Here is a 24,223-nt window from a genome sequence, read left to right as displayed (position 1 = left end):
GGTTATTTGATAAAATCATTTTAGTTGTTTTATTATTTACTTCTTGTTATTAAAGTCAAGTTGTACATAAATTATTTATCTATTGAAAACACTATATGGGTTACATCATATATCTAAACTGCTCTGACATCCAGTGAAATGTGAATTACAGTCAGTAAATAAGATTAGTAATTATTAGAACATGAGCTGTGAAGTTATTGTGTGCACATTTGTTATTTCTTTTATTTCTACAAATAACTTTAATAATATGATAAAAGTATAATGTTATTATATTTTAATTACAATTTAATGTTTATTTGTCTTTCTGAATTATTTACTATAATATATGAAATATGCTATTAAGCGCAATCTACATTACATAAACTAATTATGTAAAATCGTACTAGTTGAAGTATAATATTTATAATTGGTTAAAGATGTAATACTGAAGACATTTTACAATGTTCTTCATTGTGACCAACACTTGTTTTAAAAAGTAAAGTTTTCTTTCATTGTTTCATGTTTAACTATATGGTGTAAGTAAGCAACATTGACCACGATATAATATTTCACATTGTTCGTATGTCATTTGAATAAATGGGAAGAGAAACACAGTGTTCTAATTAGTAGTTTTAAAATATAAAACACATTATTATACTTGTGTTGTGAATTGTTTGTATATTTCTTTTATCAGCCAGTAATTAAAATACCACTGGGAACTTGTTATTTGAACAATAAACAGATATGCGAGGAATATGCAAATAATTAAACGTAGAAAAGTATTACCTCTTGTCTATTGTTGACTTTGTTCTTTCGAGGACTAGCCTGCAATGTGAGAAAGACACAGATGAACTGTGCAAAGAGATGGGTCAATATGCAAATAATTAAACGTATTAAAAGATAGAAATAAATACATTTTCATAATATCTTATTATAAATGGAGCTGAAAGTTCATTCTAAATCCCATATCTAAAGGTTTTCTTGATAATTTGTATAGTAAATCTACTTACACTTATGAAATACTATTCAGTAGTGGTATAGATATGTCTCGTATACAATAATTTTTTAAAATAAATTTTTGATATAATTAGATTATGAAACATTAAAGTTTTAATATAATTGTAAAATGAGAAAATGATCATGGATGCATAACAAAAATATTCACCCCTGGATATTAATTACTAAAACAGTGATTTGTTTTTGTTTTTAAATTTCGCGCAAAGCTACATGAGGATTATCTGTGCTAGCCGTCCTAATTTAACAGTGTAAGGCTAGAGGGAAGGCAACTAGTCACCATCGCTGACCGCCAACTCTTGGGCTACTCTTTTACCAACGAATAGTGGGATTGACCTTCACATTATAACGCCCACATAGCTGAAAGGTCGAGCATGTTTGGTGTGACGGGGATTCGACCCCGCCACTCTCGGGATTACGAGTGGATTGCCTTAACCACTTGGCCATACCGGGCCTAAGCGATTACTGTGTGTGTTTTTTTCTTATAGCAAAGCCACATCGGGCTATCTGCTGATCCCACCGAGGGGAATCGAACCCCTGATTTTAGCATTGTAAATCCGTAAACATACCGCTGTATTAGCGGGGGACAAAAGAGAAACAGATAAGGTGAGTACTTTCTCCATCTTTTTACTGTGGGTTAAAGTATACCCACGACATTCACTAAAATATACCACTGTTTGTCCTGTTTCTTCCCTCTCCCCAACACCCGGAGATACATCAAGTCAGATTATCGCCCGGAATTGTTACCAGTGGAACAATGGTAAATTTAAAGACTTACAATGCTATAATTACGGATTAGATTCCTGGTGTTAGGCACAGCATATCACTCACTGTGATTTTGCTCTGTAACAAAAAGCAGCAAGTACTTCTAAAGCGTATGTGTTATTTTTAAAACCCAGTAACAGGTATGAGCAAATCCTTCATTAAACCACGTGCAACAGAGGGCGGTGCATGCGTTTTCTGAAGAATTGAGATCTGAAATTAAAAATATGAACTTCATTACAACATTTAATTTTGTTTTCCCACGTATGATGAACAATGTCACCTAAGCCTACTGGATTTTGGGTCTGATTTTAACAGACCCAATCTGTCTTCCCTCTAGTCTTACACTGCTAAATTAGGGACGGCTAGCGCAGATAGCCCTCGAGTACCTTTGCGCGAAATTCAAGACAAACCAAACAAACAAACCAGTAATCCCGTCCATGCGTTCGAGTGACAGCCTGACATTATATACTTCCAATTGCTGAAACCCATGATTGACAGAGAAAAATTATTTTACTAAGAACGATAACTCTAGTGACCACACTAACATTCTCGTAACCAATCACACCTACAATACGGTATTTTTAGAAACCTATCACAGATGGCAGTAACTCCTACATTTAGCCACACGACGCCCGTGTAGCGACGCCATATGATCGTTCATATTGAATTATTTTATTAAGTATGTGACCACTGTGATGGATTTACTAACACATATCTGATATCACAATAAACAATTCAAAGATGTATAAAAGGAGGGAAAGAAAGAAAAATAAATCCAGATGAAATGTTGGGTAATCAGTAAAGCCGCCCAATAGCCAGACACAATCGAAGTGGAGAAGTCTTTATTTAACAACTGGGTGAATAATAGGGAAAGATGAGAAGTGCAGAAACAATGAGAAAGAGACAAAATTCAAATGATAATCAAAAGATTATCTGTGGTAATAGACATGGACAGAGGCTTGATGAATCAGGAAAGGAAAAATGTAACACATTCAACCAGAGACTGGGCTGAGACAATGGAACTGACTAAAGCCATACATGTAGGTTTGAAGTGTTGACACCCACAAAATGAGGGGCCACTCCATGAGGAGAAACTTGGGAGAATATAATCAATTTAAAACCAAATTTAGGGAGCCAGGAAAATGTAAAGCTACAATCATAATGTGGTGACCATGAGCACAGAGACCTGGAATTGGTACCACTGGCTCTATGATATAAGTGACTACTTTGAAGATGTTGTATTGAACCATAACAACCACCATCCCAGCAGAAGTAGAGGGAAGTGGGACAAAGCTTAAGAACCTCAATAAAGGTGGTATGGAGTGAACACTCCATGGTAGACCAGAGATTGGAAGGTGATGGATGTGTGAATTATTCATTCCAAACGTGAAGATGAATGAGGAAGCTAAACTTTACTGAGGTGGAAAAGAAGAACTAATCACTGAATGAGGTATTGAGAAGGGTAAGAAGAGACTTCTCTCCATCATTAGGAATCCTATTCAATAGTGCATCTTGTTAGAGCAGAGTAGTGTGGTCTCTGGACTTCAAATGGATGGAAGCAAGCAGGAGCCAATAATCCACAGAATGAAGTGTGCAGAGACTCAGAGTCATAAAAAAGTTTGTACCTCCACACAACTTAGAGCCAAGGTTAGTCTGAATGGTAGGGTCTTGAATTTGAGAATTGGACTTAAAGTTGCAAACAGCTATCAATAAAGTGGACACCATGGGGCAGAACAATAAAGTGTAGATTACTGGGATTAAATTAGGTTTCTGGTATCACAGGTTTCTATTCGGTTTCTGTCACGTTGAAGTAGCCAAAATCAAGTTTAGCCATGGGAAATAAATGAATACATAACAAGTCGAAAGATTTGAAGTCCCACTGATGAAAATTAGGATAATAAGATATACAGTTAACAATAATGAAAAACAATCAGACAGAATAACTGAAATATTACAAGTAGTAAAGCTGTGTAACGTAGAAACTATTAAAGCATAATCAGTTAACAAAATACTGATAAATATCTTATGGGCAAACCATCTAATTGTATCTAGCCCACAAAGTATGGAATAATAAAGAATGTGCAAATTGACCAGAATTACCTTAAAAAACACATTAATAATTAATGTCTAACTTAACAGATATCTAAATTAACAAGGACAATGAAGGACACATAATTAAGTCCTGCACTTCTAAAAATTAGGATTATAATAGTAATAGTAATGAACATCCAAGACAATTAAGTTTACCCAGAAAAAACAAAGCAGCAATCAGTAACTAACTTTCAATTCATCTAAAGTAACTCAGATGACAGAGGACATAAATATCTAACTTACCAAAGTATGAGCACTGGTGACAGGAAATATATAATTTCCCCATGTTTGAATAAGGACAAAGCTATAAGCAGGGCATCTTAACTGTGGATATATCAACTCTGTGTATGTTGACAAACTGGAAGAACTGGAAATAACAGGAAGAAAGGAGGGAAAGAACAATTTTCCACCAAAGTGAATGAAATGACACTGGTGGAAGATGTCAGAAAAACTGTCCAAATTTATTTATCACTGGTTGTATTGTTCCTTTGAACAGTGTCATGTTGGAGATAAAAACGATCACTAGATGTGCATGTGAATCTAGAGCCCAATGAATTTACATCTGTACCTCTTCTGCAGATAAAACTGAAGTCAATAGCGTTTTTAACTGGAACAAATATCTGTGTTTTAATACATTAATCTAAAATTCATCCACAAGTGAATACAAAAATAAAATACAACTGAGCACGCAGGTGCTTATTTTCGTACATGAGCGAGCATGCGCATAAATTAATCGATGCTTATTTTGACACATGTGCTTGCAGATGATTATTTTCATATATATGTGCGCGCAGATGCGTATATTTATACATTACGCCGCAGGTATTTATTTTCGTAGATGGGCGCACGGGTGCTGATTTTGGTACATGATCGCGCAGTTTGTCATTTTGGGAAATGCGCGAGCTAATGGTTATTTTATTACATGCGCGCTAGCAGGTAATTTGACAGATAAGCGTCCATTTCCGTTCATTGGTAGATGCGCACGCACATGCTTATTTCCGTACATGAGCGCGAAGATGCTGATTTTGTGCATAAATTTGTACATTGACACGCAAAAGCTTATTTTCGTACATGTTCTTGTATGTGTACAAATTAATATTCCTACATGTACATAAATTAAAAGATGCGCACGCATGTGCTTATTTTGGAACATGTGCCCACAAGTGCTCATTTTCGTACATGCACACTCAAGTGTTTATCTTCCTACATGTGTGTTCAGGAGCTTATTTTGGTACATGCGCGTGCTAGTACGTAAATTGTAAGATGCGCGTGCAATTGCTTATTTTCATACATGTGCGATCAGGCGCTTGTTTGGTAGATGCGCACGCTGGTGCTTATTTTTTTCATGAGCGCGAAGTTAGTAAAATTGTAGATGCGCTCGCAGGTGCGTGACTTGGTACAATGGTGTTCACATATTTCAGCAAATAATACGGATTCATTATTTTGGCTTTCATTAAAATTATTATAAGCTTCTAATTATTTTTTAATATGTACAGGCTAGCAAAGATGTTAATCAAACAACGGATTTTGTCTGCAATGAACAGAATCAAAAAGGATTGAGATCGTGGAAATTGGTGGTTAAGGAGATGTCAAAAGTTTCTTCAAATCTTAGGTATGACGTATGGAAGTATTGTCGTATTCCGAGTAGCTGCATACAGTTAATCACAAATCATACTGAGATATTCATTCTAAAGGAACGAAAAGTTCATTGTATGTCAGGAAAATATGCCTCAACTCTTGAATCCACCACCATAGACTTGAATATTTGGAACACATAAGAGGGGCGATTTATTCTCGTGTATCTTTCTTAATCTGTCTTCTTCTACCTGTGTAAATAAACAAAAAAAATGTGGTCTACACTTTTAGATCATGGGTGTTATAAGAGTAAGGTCAAATTTCATTGTTTAGTCAAACAATAGTAAACTACAATTGGTAATGGATACTGTTGATTGACTGCTGTCATTATAGTATTTCCGTTCAAACTTAAGGAATTTATAGAGCAAACAACTCTTGAATCGTTTTGTTAGACTATTCAAAAGAAAGGAAATCAACAATAAATCAGATTAGGTCAACATGTTTCCTTGGGTGTTTGGATTGCTTGCTTTTGGCTTGATCTGACGAAAAGATATTGAAGCATGTATTGGCATTACGAACTTGATTTAAACTGTCCGAGTGGTTTTTAGAACAATATTATTGTAACTTTATTTCTGACAAAAGTTGTATTTCGTGTAACTTCCTGAGAATTGGTATGCCAGAAGATTTGTATACACATGCAGTATGAAGGAATATTAATTGTAGTTTGTTTATAATTAGAAAACAACAGACCAAATAATGGTTTCAGAGGAAGGGTAAGATTATAATATGAAAAATTCAGTGCTTTTACATTACATCAACAAGATAATTTCACTACATGAATCACATTCTACATACTATTATTTCGAATTTTTTTATATAAAGTAAGAAAATGTTAACCCTAGTTACAACATAAATTCACGTGTTCTTTCATTTTGATATTGCATTAGAACCCTTGTATAAGACACCTACATTGTAAATAAAACTTAAATCGGTTACAGGAATTATTCGACGCTGAAGAGAATTACATACCTCACCGTCAAAAGCGGATTGAAAAACGTTTGATTTATAAAATTCTTCTTAACCTGTTACTTTGTTGTATAAAAAAGCGTACAGAATCATATGTATAAAACTATTTCACATTGCTTATTAATATACTGCAGACAATAAATTATTATTTGTTTTCTTAAAATCAAATACACGCTCATCTATGTTACGTAGCGGGAGAAAAACTCCATTCACAAACAATCGAAGAATCAGAATATCTTGTTGCAAAATAAGCAGTTACTAAACCATGTAGCAAATTAATCCTTGTATATCTATATCTGTTGAATGAAAGAAGAAATCACTGTCTCCACTCCAATCATCCACACGTGAAAATAGTAAAGAAAACAAAATCTGAAACACACATGCGCGCACATGTATCAAAATCAACACTTGCGAGAGCATGTACCAATTTTCGCACATGCGCACGCTGCTACGAAAATCAACACTTGCGCGAGCATATACCTATTTTCGCACCTGTTCGCGCATCTACAAAAATAAGGACTTATGCGTGCTTGTACTATTTTTCGCACTTGTGTGCGCATGTAACAATTTATGCCCCTGCGCGCACATGTACGAAAATCAGCTACTGCGCGCTCATGTGTAATAAAAGTAACTTCGCGCGCTTCTATGACAATCAACACTTGCTCGAGCATGTACCAATTTATCCAGGTGGGTCCAGACGTTCGACTCGTGATCTGTGGGTCGCGGGTTCGAATTCTCGTCACACCAAACATGCTCACCCTTTCAGTCATGGGGCATTATAATGTACGATGAATCCCTCTATTCTTTGGTAAAAAGAGTAGTCCAAGAGTTGGCGGTGAGTAGTGATGACTAGTGCTTTCCCTCTAGTTTTACACTGCTGAATTAGGGACGGCTAGCGCAAATAGCCCTCGTGAAGCTTTGCGTGAAATTACAAAAACAATCAAACAAATAACAGGAAAGGAAGTGAAACTAACAATAAAATCTACAAAAGACAAGACACCAGGAAACGATGACATACAAGTCATTCTCCTTTTTGAAAAGGCGTTCAGGGACTGTGTGTACACATAACAGCAATCTTTAACTTATCACTCAGTTCTGGATACATCCCGGTGTTTTGGAAGCAAGCAATAGTCTTTGTGTTCCATAAAAAAAGGAAAACCAACAAGTAAACCAAACAATTACCCCCCGATCAGCCTGGCCAGCTGTGTAGGAAAAATTCTCGAAAGAATAATTAGTAATAGACTATCAAATTGTTTAGAAATAACTTGAAAATCACTAGAATTAAAATGAATTCAGAAAATAAATAGACAGACCACAGATCACCTGGCTATCTAACTTCCTGGAAGATAGAAGTTGGAAAATAAATTCAGGAAACCTTATACATGCAAAAACGGCTCGTTTGGGTTGAGAAAATATTTTACGTTGAGGAGCGAACAACATTTCGACCTTCTTCGGTCATCCTTTGTAAACCTGACGATGCCGTTTTAACATATATTTCTCTACAAGTGGGTTTTCTCGACATCACTAATTATTATTTCATCGGGGGAACCTTCGCCTTTATTCCAGAGGTTGGTGTCCCCCAAAGAGAGGTAATTAGCCCTATTCTGTTCATCAATATGCCCTTAAAACACCCAAACTTGGGTATGCATTACAATTCGCGGAGGATGTTGTGGTCTGGAAAAGTGCTCCCACCCCATCCGTAACAGCGACAAATCTACAACTGTTGTTAGATAATATAGAAGAATACTGTGAGAAATATTGTATTAAACCAAACTTACCAAAAATCAATTAGTTACATTCACAAACAAAACATAAAAGAGATCCTTCCAAATTACACACGAGCGAAACACTTCTCCAGACCACAACAAACCTGTTAGATTTAACCGTCAATACGAAATTAACGTGGGTGAAACATGCAAATAATATATTTAAAAAAAATTGGAAACGCAGAAATTATGCAAATAGTCTAACCGGCAAAAACCAAGAAACCTCACCAGACAACATAATAAAAATCTACAAAACATATATACGACCTACTATCGAATATGCATTTCCATTATGGTTAAACATAGGACTGAAACACAAAAATAAAATACAATCAATACAAAACTTAATAATTACTGCAGCATACAAAGTCTCTCGTAGTACATTGTGAAAATTTATGTACAAATATACAAACCACAGCCAACAGACTCTTGCATAGTTCTCTAAATTACTTTTGAAAATTGACAAAAGAACGATCTACTGTGTGAACTTGATCACTACTCCAAAATGATGAAAGTAGACCAAAGTATTAAAGTTAAAAATACATTTTATAATCTAAAAATTGTCAAATTTCCTTTGTTTAACTTGCAAAACCTTCAAATTGAACACCACTCGTTTTTAAACATTCCAAACCAAAACTGTGAAACAATCACAGCTGTATGTATAATACACTTTTTGTTCTGTTACTACAATAAGAAAATGTGAGATTGTGTGATTATTACACATTTAGTTAATAAACTATAAAAATTCAGAATGGCCATTTTTTATTAGTGGTAGCTCCTTGAAAAAAGGCATACAAAAGAGGTGATGAGTTAATAGTGTGAAATGTCCACGTTTTCTTGTAAGCAAGATTTTTTATTGGAAGTAAAAAAATTGATATATAAAATATTTTTTACACACTCGTCTTGTGTTATCCCTATTACTAACAGTAAACCTTCAATTGAAGGCAAAGAGAGCTTTGTGAACATGACTGTATCATTCTAAAAATATCCCTGGAAAAATGTTAATTTACTTTATTCAGTGAACTTTCTTCAAAGATAATAACAGCTGATGTAAAATACTGCTATTTGCCAATCAGCTATTTAAGGGGAAGATATACATACAGACTTGATCACCAAGGAAGGGAATAACTAGGACTGTAAAATTTGTACAAGGATTATAACACAGGATGGGAAATCAAAAGATGGAATCTCTAACATAAAAATGTAAAAATTTCTTAACTAAAGATAAATAGCAATGTATAAATAAACTTCTGTTTAATGCAGATTGTTAAATCTTCATTCTTCATAATGAATATTATGAAATGATTCAAGCAAATAACTTAAAATATTCAAATATCCTGTATCATGTTAAAAATTCAATAAATTTTCTTTTTCCTTCACAATAACTGTATTTAATAACACATTAGGACATATGAATTCACGAACAAAAGAAAGACGAACACTAAAAAATTTATCAGACATGGATACATTGCTACAGCTATACCAAACTATCCTTAAAACATCTCAAACTGAATGTTATGAAATAAAATCAGAAATATAATGCCACAATAATAATGTATGTTGAATAAAGTTGTAATGTTTACTTCCATAAAAATAATTTTACGTCATTATAAGCAGAAGTATTAAATGAGAGGAACATCTTGATAGTGTGTCATAAAAATTGTCTTCTTATTTTAGTTGTTAAAAACAAACAGTAACAAAGGCTATAGATTATATTCATCACGTTTTTATGACATACAAATGAAATGATGTCTGACAAAAGTACTTAAGGGAGAAGTATACGTATCTAGAGTTGCAGAGTAAATGTTACTACAAAGAACTGTGACTATACAGCAAGATCTGTAAGTCAAACACAGCCTATAATAAAAACAATCTACAAAAAACATTTTTTGGAAACTGTGTACTAGTCATTCTGTTAACAACTGTATTATTATTTCTTAACTTAAAAAAAACAACAACCAACATGTCATTGAAGTATGCTTGTTTGTTATTGGATAAAACAATATAGTTTCATATAATATAGTACTGGTTAATACATACAAATTACTGTTTAAAACATCAAAAATAAACACCAGCTAACAAAACAACTATAAGTATACAATTAACTTTTAATGTATTCTATCCATTCATCCATCCAATATTTTCAGAAACCAAAACAGATAATAAATATACTGTGTACATAAACATATAAATATAGCTCTATATACAACTCAAGCAAAAAAATGGTATTATTAAATTGGATCAATTTACCAAACATTTATAAACTGATTTTATGGAAATTATTTGGTTTGCACACAAAACGAACTTGAAAACTATCTCCCAAAAACTCAGCAACAAAGGTATGGACAGATAGTTACAATAAACTATTTTGTGGAAAAAAAAAATGTACCCCACAAACATAAAAAATGTACAACGTACAATGCAGATAAATATCTTTCTTAGTTACTAAACAAAAAAACATTCCACAATACTTGATTTCTTCAAACTGAAAAATATCAACATCTAACACAACCAGAAAAATAAGTATGTTATACAGTTTCTTTGCAATAGTTATAAGCTTATAATGATTAATAAAATATTTTCCAAACACACACACACACACACAAAAAAAAAAAACAGTTCTGACTTGTTTTATTTGAAATCTGCTTGTAAATATTATGTTTTAAAGTTAGTTTCTAGATAAATTTTTATTATTTACACAAAAGCAAAAGCATGACAATATTATCAAATTTTATAACCTTTTAACGAGTGTTAAAATTCCAATTCAGTTAAATGGTTTTAGCTGTTTCCAGAAATGTAAAACTAAACATAAAGAAGCACTTCATAGTTCAAAATGTCAAAGCAATATACACATATTTACACTAATTATTCATGTCCACAGTAACATATTATTCTGAAAAAAAAAAAAAATGTATGGTCAAAACAAAGTAATACAAAAGGCTGGGACAAGAAACAACTAAATGTTGAACATTCAAGAGTAAGCAGTTTGAATCATGATGTGACCACTGAAGTTCAATCTGATAAAATGGATTGTAAACAACTACGAGTTTTTGTGAAAACATTTAAGAAACACAGGGGCTGATACTTCACAGAAATTTCCACCCTTCATGATGGTTATTAGCTTACAAATATTTTGAACCCTTAAAACAACTGATGGTCACAGAAAATGTTAACCCTTATCACTAATCTTTGTAACTGTTGAAGGCCTGTGCAAGGGAACTTGCACTATCATTAACAAATTGTTTTATATTAGTTAAAAGACCACTCTGACTTTTTTTCACAACAAATAACAAAAACAAAACAAGTTTTTTACTCACTATCTAAACATGGCTATCTTTTGTTAGAATTTTATATTGCTCTGTACCTTTTTCATTTGTCTGAATCTCTTGAGTATCTTATATGATTCACAATAGGTATTCCATGAATTAAAAAAACAACATGATATAGTACTAAACTTGTACTAACACAAATTAATATGTAAATCACGAGTACTAAGTCTTCTGTTTACAATCAGTAACAGGAGTAAGGTTACAAAAATTCTTCTTCATTAACAAATGTTTACTAGTAGTTCTAGTGCTGAAAACATCTACAAGTTTGGGACCTTCAAAATTGGTATTTCATGTAACAAACAAATTAAACAAACAGAAGAAGAAACAGTATAGTGTTAGAGAGAAAAAAAAAAACCTAAATGTTTAATTACATCTCTCCCATGAGCAGTCAAATTTATAAATGAAAAAACATGAATGATATATAAAAAAAAGCAACACTTAATGACTGTAATTATGAAAAAAATTGGATCTTAACATATTTTTCATGAAGTATGTATTATTCACACAAACAAAGTAAATTATATTATCTTATTATTAACTGTAATGGACTATTCCACTAAAACCTCTTTGCAAAGGAAAAGTATTTAACTACACCATCTACCAGATAGTGAGGTTTATTTAATGTAAAGTACAAAAACTGTTGACAATTATACCCCATAATAACCTGATGATGTGTCATTCATTATGAGGCTAAAATGTACAGTACAACATAACTAATAATTATTTTATCTAATTAGTCAATTACAATTCAACCAGTAGCATACTTATATGACAAGTAAAAGGCACAATTTTAAATGTTTCATAAAAGTTGAGCACAACTAACTTCTTTCAGTGTCCAATTATTAGAGAAACATGTCAAACATAATTCCCATTTTTAAGATTTTTTAAAAGTCCTTTTCCCATTTGTAGACTATTCTACCAAACATTTCTTACAAGCATGAGATGTGTGAGATTTATTTCAAAATAAACTGAACACTGACTTTCAGATACGCAGCACGTAAATATGTTTAATATTAAGTAAAAACCAGCTCTAACTGTCTGATGTAAGTAGAGGATGAAAAGTCTGTTTATACAAATTATACTACTTTGTAATATTACTACAGACATATTTGTTTTGTATATATAACAAACAAACTGAACAACCAGCTATAACTGTCTGATGTAAGTAGAGGATGAAAAGTCTGTTTATACAATGATAAACAAATTATACTACTTTGTAATATTACTACAGACATATTTATTTTGTATATGTTACAAACAAACTGAATTATTCTATAACTGTCTGATGTAAGTAGAGGATGAAAAGTCTGTTTATACAAATTATAATACTTTGTAATATTACTACAGACATATTTGTTTTGTATATGTTACAAACAAACTGAATTATTCTATAACTGTCTGATGTAAGTAGAGGATGAAAAGTCTGTTTATACAAATTATACTACTTTGTAATATTACTACAGACATATTTGTTTTGTATATATAACAAACAAACTGAATTATTCTATAGTAGTAACATCATATGCTCTTCTCAAATTTGTCAAATTATTTAGCACCACAAAAAAGTCACCTTATAGCAAAATCAAGGTACAGCACAGTGACTATCATTTAGCCACTTTTTCATGGTTGTAGTACTGTTTGTTTTTAGCATCTCCCACTATATTAGAGTATACCATATTAGCAGGGTAACAATCACATTACCATTTTTTTTCATTGTCATAGTACTGTGTTTTTCTCGTGTCTGCCATTAGGATGCAGCAGTTGTGGTATAGTAACAATCATTTAACCATTTTTGGATTATTATAACACAATGTATTATTATGTTACAGCATACCAGTCAACTATACCTAAATTATTGTACATAATACTAACTGTTCTCTCCTGTATTGTCTGCTCACCATTTTACTTCACCACATACCAGGTTGGCAATTTTACTTTGTATCCACATGATGATGTTTCTTCCAGTACTAACTGGGACCACACTTGAAAAACTGTATTAATTACTATTCTAAAAATCTCATAAAGGCACCTGGTGTTTGTTTTGAAAACACATCTTTACAGATATTGTTTATACAGATGACTCTCTTAACACAACTATATCAGTGTGTTGAATCATAAAGAAGACAGTTTAGATCTATCATAGCTGCTATTTATTAGACCACAAGGTTTGTTTATATTCTAATATCTGTATGTAACTTTACAATTAGTTGTTAAGTTATATTCAGAAAAACACAAGGAATTCAGTTGTGTCACAACAACAGTTTATTAGATGATTCAAGTTCATTTTCTACTATCTATATATTACCTTGAGACCAAACAGTTATGAGCTGGCTATTAAATCAAATGGAAAATTAGAAGAGAACTATAACACTGACCCGAGTTTAATGTCGTTTTTTTATTATTTGTGTTAATATCACAATTTAATTATAATATCAAACTTCCCTTAGAATCACACTCTTTCCCTATTCTATAACACAATAAATGGGCTAAACAAAAAGTGATTTAAAACTGAGAAATAAAGCAACACATGGGTCAAATAATTTTAATAATTTAATAATAATAAGAATCTTTATATTTTATTAATGTTAACTGAAAGCCTGGTTCACTCACTTCTCAGAATAATTGATATCAATGTTCTTGACATTGAACAGTCACATTTTACTAATTCATTAAACACACAAAAAACTGAATGGATACTTTCCATCAAGCCAGTAATTATAGGAAACCAAAATATGTAACAAAGGGAAGAATAAAGTACAATTATACTAATCACTGTTTGATGTTAACTGTCTGAGCTGTTTTAGGACGGTTTCTACCAACTTCTTCTTGTCTCATTGATTCTTTTTTAATGCTGAAAATATATTTTTCTTTTTGTCTGCTTCTCTCACCCTTAAGGGAATAAAGAACATTAATTCACACTAAAAGTATGGACAGGTCAAATTAATAATATTTTAAAAAATTAGTAAATTATATTATCCTTTTCATTCACAAGCCTGAACAAGACCTACCTAAAAAAAAATAAGACCCTTTAAAAAAATGTTGCATTATTTGAAACTTGTATTTTTTAGCAATAATTTTATTTCTAAAACAACTTGAAAGGTAGTTATACACTTTTCATAAATAAATAAACATTGCAATTGGTTCAAAAGCATGCATTATAAAATATAAAGTGTAAACACACCATTGTAAAGTAAAAAACAAAAAAATCTTTTTATCTTTATGACACAAATTCATCAATCAATCAATCAATTCTTTTATAAGTCTGCACACACAAATTTGCCCTAAACAATGTTTTAGGTAACACTGCATTACAAATCATTTGCTACTAGAGAAAACTCAAGTGATTCTTGGTAATTAAATAGTTTTGGTTTCAGATATGTAATCAGAATTTGTCCATCACCTCTAGATTTTAAGATAATGTAGTATCTCACTACTTTATCAACAATACGTCTAATACCATACAATCAGCTCAGTTCAATAGGTTTATACTGTGAAATTAAGTTTACATAGAAAGTTTAATGAACAAAAGGAATTTAATTTTGATTACTTCAAACAGTAACTGTATTGTATTGGTGTAAAACTCCATATATACTGTTCATATGTGCTACTTGTTCTTGATAAAATTATAATGACTTGCACCAATTTTGCTTCATTCCATGTTCACCTTTTCTGCCCAGGAATATTTGAGGAGTCCCTCAACTGAGCTTAAAATGGGCAGAGTGATACACCTCTCTCTCAAATGCTTTTCACTCACTCACTCACTCAGTTGGTTACTTTGTCTGGCTCTGTGCAAACTCAAAACAAAGTCCATCTTCCTCACATCATACCTGTGATATTATCAAATAAAATCAAAATTTTGTTTTTAAAATATTTTAAGCTAGTTCTCTAAACATAATTCTTTTATACTTTTTAGAAAATTATTTCATGTGCTGACTGCTTTCACTTCAAGTCCAAAAACCACCTAAACAGTTTATGCTACATTTGTGTAGTACAGTTTCCAAATCTGGCTTCACATAGTGGCTGAATAAAAGAAGAGCAATTGTGTCATTGACAATTTCAATGATACAGTGTGAGCCCAAAGATCATCTAACTAACTGTTATTTTTGCATTAATATTTCTGGATATTCAGACAAAACTAAACAATACACTAAATATCCAGAGATTGTGATGAAACCAGTATCTCATGGGGATGATTTTCTTGTGTCACATCCAGCAGAAAAGTGGGAAATAGAAGTAAAACTGTAAAAAAAGACAATGAATCATCTTGACTTCCTTCATTTGGTAATTTTATCCCTGTGGCATCTCAGCATAAACTGCCTCATCTGATCACACAAGATGAGCTAAATCATCAGATCTGTGACTTGTTTTATACTGAAACAGCATGGGGAAATTTCATTTACGGCAATGGAATTTATCATAAAAGTCTTGCTTCTCACTACAGCATGCAAGATACTTTGTGTTTCTGTACAAATGTTGATGCACTAATTGAAGAATCAAGTACTGAATATACTCTCAAGAAAGAAAACATTTTACCAATTCATCTAAAGTTAGTGTGAAAACTGTGCTTTTACATAATGGGAACACTAAGCCATTGGTTCCTGTTATTAATGCTGTAAACATAGTAGAACATGCAGCTTATACCTGAAGCAATCAAATATCCACTACTGCTAAGTCTATAAAGTGAGTATACTAAACACTGTAGTCTGTCTGGGATAGCCGATATCATAAAATTCATTAAAAAAAAAAGGAATGGCCAGTGAGAGAATTATGTTCCAGGAAAACAGAAAGTTGAGTACCAACTTTCACTGAATCATCAAGATATGTTTCTTCCCCCACTCCATCTGTCTTATAAGTTTCAAAAAGTTAGTGAAGTAAAAACTAAAAGGTGGTATCTTTGTTGGGCCACAGATTTGGGAAGTGCTGATGAATGGTGATTTTAAAACACTACTCAGTCAGAAAGAACTTACTGCTAGGAAATCACTCAAACTGGTTGTTAAAATTTTCTTAGGAATTTACAGAGATGAAAACTATGTTGTGATGATTAATGATATCTCTGAGAACAAGAGGAAAACTGGGTCCAAGATGTCACTACAGTTACACTTCTCACACTTTTAATTAAGCTTCTTATCAAATGATCTAGGTGCAGTGAGCAATAATCTTGGTGAGCACTTCCCTTAAGATATGTCTATAATAGAACAGTAACATCAAGAAAGACAGTGGAATCATGTGATGACAGAAGATTACTGTTGATTCTTATAGCATGAAACTAACAACATACATAAAAGATGCAACAAGTCAGTCAGGTATTTTGTAAAAAGAAATAAATAATAATACCATGATGAAAGTTTTAAACATAGCTTAAGTGTATTTTCAGTATATAATTACACATTGTTTTTGAACATTCTTAAATGCAATTTTCAAATAAAGTTATCAGAGAGAGTTATTTTCACAATATATAAGAATATTTAGAATAAACCTAACACAGCTCAAAAACTAGAGGTGATCAGTAATATTCAACAATTTTTAGAATCAGGATCAACAAACTACTCATGAACAGTTGTATTTTTATTGTGGTAGAGAAGCTTCTTTTGTGCACAGTGTAACTTCTGAACATATAATTACTGTGCAAAATTACTCAAACACTTATATGCTTTACATATTTCTAAAAAAATTACTTTGATTGAATGACTTAAGGATATTTCAACACATAAACAAAAAACATGAATTTTATCTCATAAGTACAACTCAAAGCTGATAGTTAAAACCATATATAACTTATATTATAAAGAAGCTTACACACAGAACAACCTTAAATATCAAATTTTCAAAATTACTTACAGATCAACCTGTACAAACTATATACTTCATGATATTCCTACAAGTACCTATATTCTCAGTTATGCCAACTAACAAGACATGCTTTAACAGATATGAGGTGTTCTTTCATTATAAAAATCCCAGGCACCTAGTTATCATAAAAAAAAGGTTAAGGAAAACTATCGTATTTATATGCAAGAAAGTATCAATTAATTGTGCAAATTTGTGGTAAGCACTGTTAAATATATGAACAAACAAACATTCTGAATTTAAGTGGTTTTCTACTAAATGAAACTAATTATGGCTAAATTAACTAACACATTCATGATTATTAACTTCAAAATGTAAAATAGAATTTTAGTTATAAACATTATACCATAAATTTAAGATTTTATTTCTATCTACCTTAGAAAAATAATATATTGATAATATTTATCTACTTTGTATTCAATGTTTTATTACTCTCACATTACAGGTGGAGATGAAAATCTAAGAATGTTTATTTAATGTGAAGCATTGGAACTTATCATCTTGTGAATATGTGCAAATTGTATGCATGTATGATTAACTGACTACACAACAGACATTCAACTATTATTAAACTCTCGACAGTTAAAATTGATTCATTAATAATTATGGTATTAATACAGAGAATTCTCAAGTTATGTTTAATATATAACTATGATAAAAAACATCTACAGAGAGAAACTTTTTGGTAATAAAATCTACAACTGTTTCCAACTTCTGATCAAAACAAAATACCTACATAGTTCAAATAAAAATTAAACGAGTAATGAATATTATATACGTCTAACATATCACCATACTTATGATGATTAAAAGGTATTGATTCATCTCTTATGGTACCCTCAATGCAAGCAAATTTTTTGCTATAATCCCAAACAAAAATTCAGCTAGCTTAGGAGGTTTAGTTTTGTTCTAAACACTTATCTTAAGATAACAATGCTAAATAATCCTCATAAACAAATATATATATATCAAACAATTTAACCAATACTAAAAATAAACTAACATTAAGGAAAGAAAAAAATAAAACATTACTTTATTCAGAGTCTACAACTATTTATCATCTTACCTTCATTCTTTCTAAATTTGTATTTACATCTGTCAAAGGCTAGTTGAGAAACTAAATAAGACTTAACTTTTAATTTAAAAAATGAAACTTGACATCTTGCAGGACTTGTCTTGGAGTAAGACATCAATAGTATCAGGTTTCTTAAGGGCAACATATAACTAGGTAACTAAACATACAACTTTTCAGGTGGCTATACGTTTCCTTTTTCCTTTTTTAAAAATCAAAACATGCATAATAATTATTGGAAAGACTTTAACAATTTATAATAAAGCAAGTTATAGTGACATTTAAAATTAACTTTGATCACTTTTATGTTCCACTTACTTTTCAAGCACAACTACAGCAACTTGTGGGTTTACCCTTCAATACTTACTATTTTCTTGTCCATAGTCATGAAAGTAGGTTGCCCAGTCCCATGTCATGAAAAGATCTAGAAGTTATAAGAAAATATAACTACAAAAATTCTGCAAGATAAATTCCAGTGCACCAAAATAAAGTAAACTGCTATACGTAAATTAACTAACAAAATTACAAGAAGAAGGAATTGTACACTATAAGTCAGAAAGCAATAATAAGAAATCAGTTTTAGTGAAAGGAGACTGATGGACTCTGTGACTAAACTAAAATAATTGGAAGATGTGATATCAAAAAATATATGGAACTATTTTACTTGGTACAGTTTCCACAGTTAATACATCTTTAATTATGTTTGTTTGTTTTGAATTTCATGCAATGCTGCACGAGGGCTATCTGCACTAGCCATCCCTAATTTAGAAGTGTAAAACTAGATGGAAGTCAGCTAGCTATCCCTAATTTAACAGTGTAAGACTGGAGGGAAGTCAGCTAGCTATCCCTAATTTAACAGTGTAAGACTAGAGGGAAGTCAGCTAGCTATCCCTAATTTAACAGTGTAAAACTGGAGGGAATTACGTACTTTAAATACTACACATTCACACTAAGACACAACTAGCTAACATCTGATCTTAACATTAGTAACAGAAGGTGTATTTAATGGCCTAAATATAAGCATTGGGTGTAAAACATTATTATAACAAAGGCTTAGTTGAAACACTACTCCATTGAAACCCTTGGTAACTTTTATCTTACTTTTGTGTATTCCTCAATGTTAATAAACAACTTAAAAAAATATAAATAAAATGCTATTTAACTTATCGTGGTGCAATAAGTGAGCCTAGGGTATTATTTGTTTTATAATTAAGCTTAAAAATGTACTGTGCAATAACTTACTCTAAGCTCAATAAAGACAAAATATCAATTCTAAATCTAAATAATTTCTGAATTAAATTGTTTTGTTCTATCACCAAAGTTAACAAGAATAAAAAACAAACCAATATGTATATTAAACATTCACAACATAAATACCATAGTTGACCTAACAATATCAATTGGGAGTTTTGTTACAAAACAATGATATAAATTGTATACCATTACTATTAAAAAAAAAGAAGCATGACACAAACTGTTTATTATATATATTAACACCAGAGGGACATTTAGAGTGTTCCTTCTACCACACACATTATACTCTTTAACACTGTAAATATGTGACAGCCATAAAGCTTCTTATTTCCAAAGAATGCAACATGTAGATCTTCAATGTTTTCAGTTTACTAAAATGTTTAGTTAAAATAAAGTTAAGTTATTTGAATTTTTAAGTCTATCTCATGCTACTTTTATCATTTTTCTAAAGTACTTCATAACTTGTTCTTAATGTTTCATGAAAAATTTAAAATCTTCCCAGTAACAGTAAGCAGAGCCAATCTTTATGCATATACTCAAAAGGTGATTTACAAAACTATAACTTTTATCTCTGTATTTCTATAGACTGGTAGAACTTTTAAGCAAATAGGTCTATTCAGATACCAATAACTATTTTGAATCTATTCAATGTTACACAGCGTGGCTTTCAAATGCATTACTAAACTTTTGGAAAAGAAATAGCAATAACTAACATACTGAGCAAGACTTAAAACTGAACAAAATACACTATTCATTTCAAGCAGGCCAAACTAGCCTAACAATCCTTTGACTGTTTATGTACATGTGAAACTGAATGAGTGTTGAAATCTTTATCAGTACCACATATAACCCAATAAAGGTGACATAAAATATTTTAACTAGATTGACTATTCCTTTTTTAGGATAATAAAAGAGCAATGATTAGTAGGGCACATTACAAGTACAGATGTTGATGTCATTTATGTCAATAATAACAGAAGACATTCCTGTCATGTTTAGATGTACATAAAAAAATGTGTGCATCACATGAAAGATGGCAGTGACAACAGTTAAAAAGATGTTAAAACAGTTTTCACAGAATAGAAAAATAAAAAGGAACAGGTATTACAGAAAATGATAATGTAAAGAAATATATAGGAAACAATACTAATATATGGGAAATGAAAATGAATAAAATATAGGCAATATTAATATATAGGAAACAATACTAATATATGGGAAATAGAAAAATGAATTAAAATATAGGTGATATTAATATATAGGAAACAATACTAATATACCGGAAATAGAAAAATGAATAAAAATATAGGTGATATTAATATGTAGGAAACAATACTAATATATGGGAAATAGAAAAATGAATTAAAATATAGGTGATATTGATAAAAAAAAAAAATACAAAGTTGTTTTGAAATTTTTTTTAAGAGATGCACAAAGGTCATTAATTCTAGGACTAAGAATGATGTCATACTGTTATAGAATTTAACAATGCTATCCAATAAACATCCTTAATTTCTTTCTAAAAGTGGAAAAGATTCACAAATAACAATGAACAGTTGTGTTGAAACTTGAGAAAATTAAATAACCTTAAACAATATCAAACCTAATGAAGGGCAGTTGCTTGAAACACTAGTTAAATAATGTAACTGTTTTTGTCCTTTTTTTAACTTTAGGTGTTTATAAAAACAATATTTCTTTTGTGAAGTAAGAGAGGATTCCATGTACTGTAGACCAGCACAGTGCTTCCTTGTACCTAGAAAAGCATGAGACCTGTACAAGTAAAACTTTATACAACCTTCCCTAACAATGGCTAGTGACCAATAAAAGCCAGCCTATTAACCTGAGACACACATCCTCTAATACAAAGAAAAGCAATATGCAACAAAATTCACATAATACAAACTTGAAACTCCCTTGAGTTAAAAAAAGAGAAAACAGACCTCCATGATGGTCACTGAATATTTAAACTACTGTACATATATATCAACCAGTCTCTGTATCAAGAAGACTAATGATTGATTTTCAGCCACGACTACTGAAATAAATAGTTCTTTGAGATTTCCAAGAATATGGAAGCAGATTATTTGTCAAAACACAGGATAAAAAAGTAATGAATAACTGGTATCTAGTAGTTAATAAAAAGTTCTCAATTAACAATCAGGCTGAAGTGACCATACAGGTTACCAACCATGACAGTTCATGAGCATCAGAACTATGGGATGGACAAGACAAATACAAAAACTTGTTCACCATTTACCATTCAGATAACTAGACTAGACTGATGTTTCAGGCAAGACTAAGAAAAGAGGATTCTAAAGTATTCTAGAGATGTTTCTCAAGCAAATTAGAATGACCAAATACAAAGTTCACCAAAATAATTATAGCAGAAGTAAACAATCTGACTAACAATTACTTTGAAATTCTTTTAAAGCCTGTAGAAAAGTCCAGTGATTTAGTCAACAGAAAAAATAATAAAAAAAAGAGAATAAAAGCAAATAACTTCATGAAGAAATCACAATTCCAAGAATTACATGACAAAATAAGTCACTCTCACATACAGCTGTGATAAGACATGTAACTGGATTACTCGAAGTTCAAGAGAGCGAAGTCAACAAAAAATGTATCAATTACAAACATATATGTGACATTTATAATCACGAGTACAAATGCCATAAATACATTGACGGATGTCACTGACAATGAATGTAAATCTCGTGTATATATTTGGTTCCCAGACATATAAAAAGTGTTCTTGACTGAAGCTAACGGGCAAAAAATTCCAGATTAAAATGCACACAGAAGCATTTAAATGACATAGTCTTAAGTACTCACATCAGAAACTCACTGATGAGTAGTGTTGATAAACAAAATAACACTGAAAGTCATATCTGTTTATCTGATCAGAACAGCAGCATTTTAAAATTAATTTATATGCAAATTACTGAATTATGTGCAAAATTTAATTAAACATCTTTACAATCCATGCATGTGAATGAAATTAACATTATAGTATATAATTTAATGTTTATGTTATCCAAGTTTTAATTCTTTGTTACAACAGAAACATTTAAAATAAATATTTTGCTCACATAGTTTGCTTGTCACATGATCCAAGTTATATAAAAAAAATCTCCAATTTAACAGAAACTGACTGTAAACACATAAGCTCACAATGCATACAACTGTCTAGATGCCAATGTATTTTCACATGTCCTTTTGAGACATACGATATATGCAATCTTAGAACTGAATCCACTGCAAAGAGAAATAGATTTTACAGCCTTTTATGGGTGCTATGCCAATCTTCTATACTTTGGAAACAAATTAATGACGTACAAGTAATTAGTTAATACAAGTGTACAAAGATGTTATAAAGAGCTCAGTTTACACTCCACTCCACCAACAGTTAATATGAAATTGGTGTACAGTTTTTGTACTGAAGTCGAAGTAACAGCCTGCAGTACTATTGTCTACAGCACTTACAGTAGTTTGTTACCTCAAAATGCTATAGTTAGAGACAGTTGAATTGTACTTAAATCTAATTTTTATATTTTAGTTGACTATGTATAATTTATGTTTTAAAAATCCTATTTGAGTGATTTAATTGTTTTTATAAGCTTAACTTGTTACATAGATTGTGAAAGCTTTATAAACAAGATGGTATCTATCACAGCCATCCTGTTTTGGCAACACACCTATGTGGGGAATTTCTCAAAATAACTTCTACATAAAAGGCCTATTGGTATCAGTTAACATATCAGAATAAATAGAGACAAAGAATTTTAAAGGAGAGTTAAAAATAAACTATAAATGAAAAGATAAAGACGTTAAATTATGAATATGTGAAAAAGATGACTATACTAATAAATTTCTATAAAGATGTAAAAGGTATGTACACATTTTTGTTAATTTTAAAATCATTTCCCTGCACTCTCTGTTGATGATGACAAATAGAGTTAGTAATACGGTGCATAAAAGAGAAAAAAAAGTACAAACATTTACCTTAAAAAACAACAATTGATGTTCATTTATGAGGTTCTAGAGGTTATACAAATGAAATGTAGAAACAGTAAGGTAAAACGTATTATTTTTATACTTTATGTAAAAATTACTTTGCATGTGAACTACTCAGAGTCCAAGTGTAAATAACTACATTAAATAATGAATTTTTATCAGAAAAATCCAAAAAATATTTACAAAATAAAACTTTTGCTGAAACTACTTACTTTAATGAAAGTTTGTTATCAAGTTTTAAGGAAATAATTTCATTAACTAGTTTCATTTTTGAAAGGCATTTCATGAGAGTTGCATACTTTTCTTCCTATGAGCATATATCATTCTTCAAGGTTTAATGTCTTCCATAATGTAACTGTTAATTACATATCTATATACATAATATATGCCCATGTTACATACGTATACAATATTAATGACTATTCTACAGCAACCACATAAAATGTATTTAGTCCAAAAGCAATGTTTACATTACTTGTAATATCTTTTAA

The 24,223-nt window shown here is 31.1% G+C and overlaps 1 long non-coding RNA gene across 29 annotated transcripts in view; it reads right to left on the bottom strand.

Annotated features, from left to right (window-relative positions):
• LOC143243365 (uncharacterized) overlaps window positions 1–24,215 on the bottom strand; it is a 68,388-nt gene extending 44,173 nt beyond the window's left edge. For 3 of the 29 annotated variants that reach the window (XR_013024366.1, XR_013024365.1, XR_013024339.1), the window contains exons 1-3: window positions 22,808–23,336; window positions 18,832–18,888; window positions 766–804 (exon numbers count right to left, since the gene is read on the bottom strand). This is a non-coding gene — a long non-coding RNA (uncharacterized LOC143243365). The other 26 variants (XR_013024359.1, XR_013024350.1, XR_013024349.1 and 23 more) reach the window with 26 other exon arrangements.
• Window positions 24,216–24,223: the final 8 nt, after the last annotated feature.

The sequence above is a fragment of the Tachypleus tridentatus genome, unplaced genomic scaffold (assembly GCF_004210375.1).
Source record: "Tachypleus tridentatus isolate NWPU-2018 unplaced genomic scaffold, ASM421037v1 Hic_cluster_2, whole genome shotgun sequence".
NCBI classification, from domain to species: Eukaryota; Metazoa; Arthropoda; class Merostomata; order Xiphosura; family Limulidae; genus Tachypleus; species Tachypleus tridentatus.
Note: the sequence above shows the minus strand (reverse complement) of the source record. Positions and strands in the feature narration are given on the sequence as shown.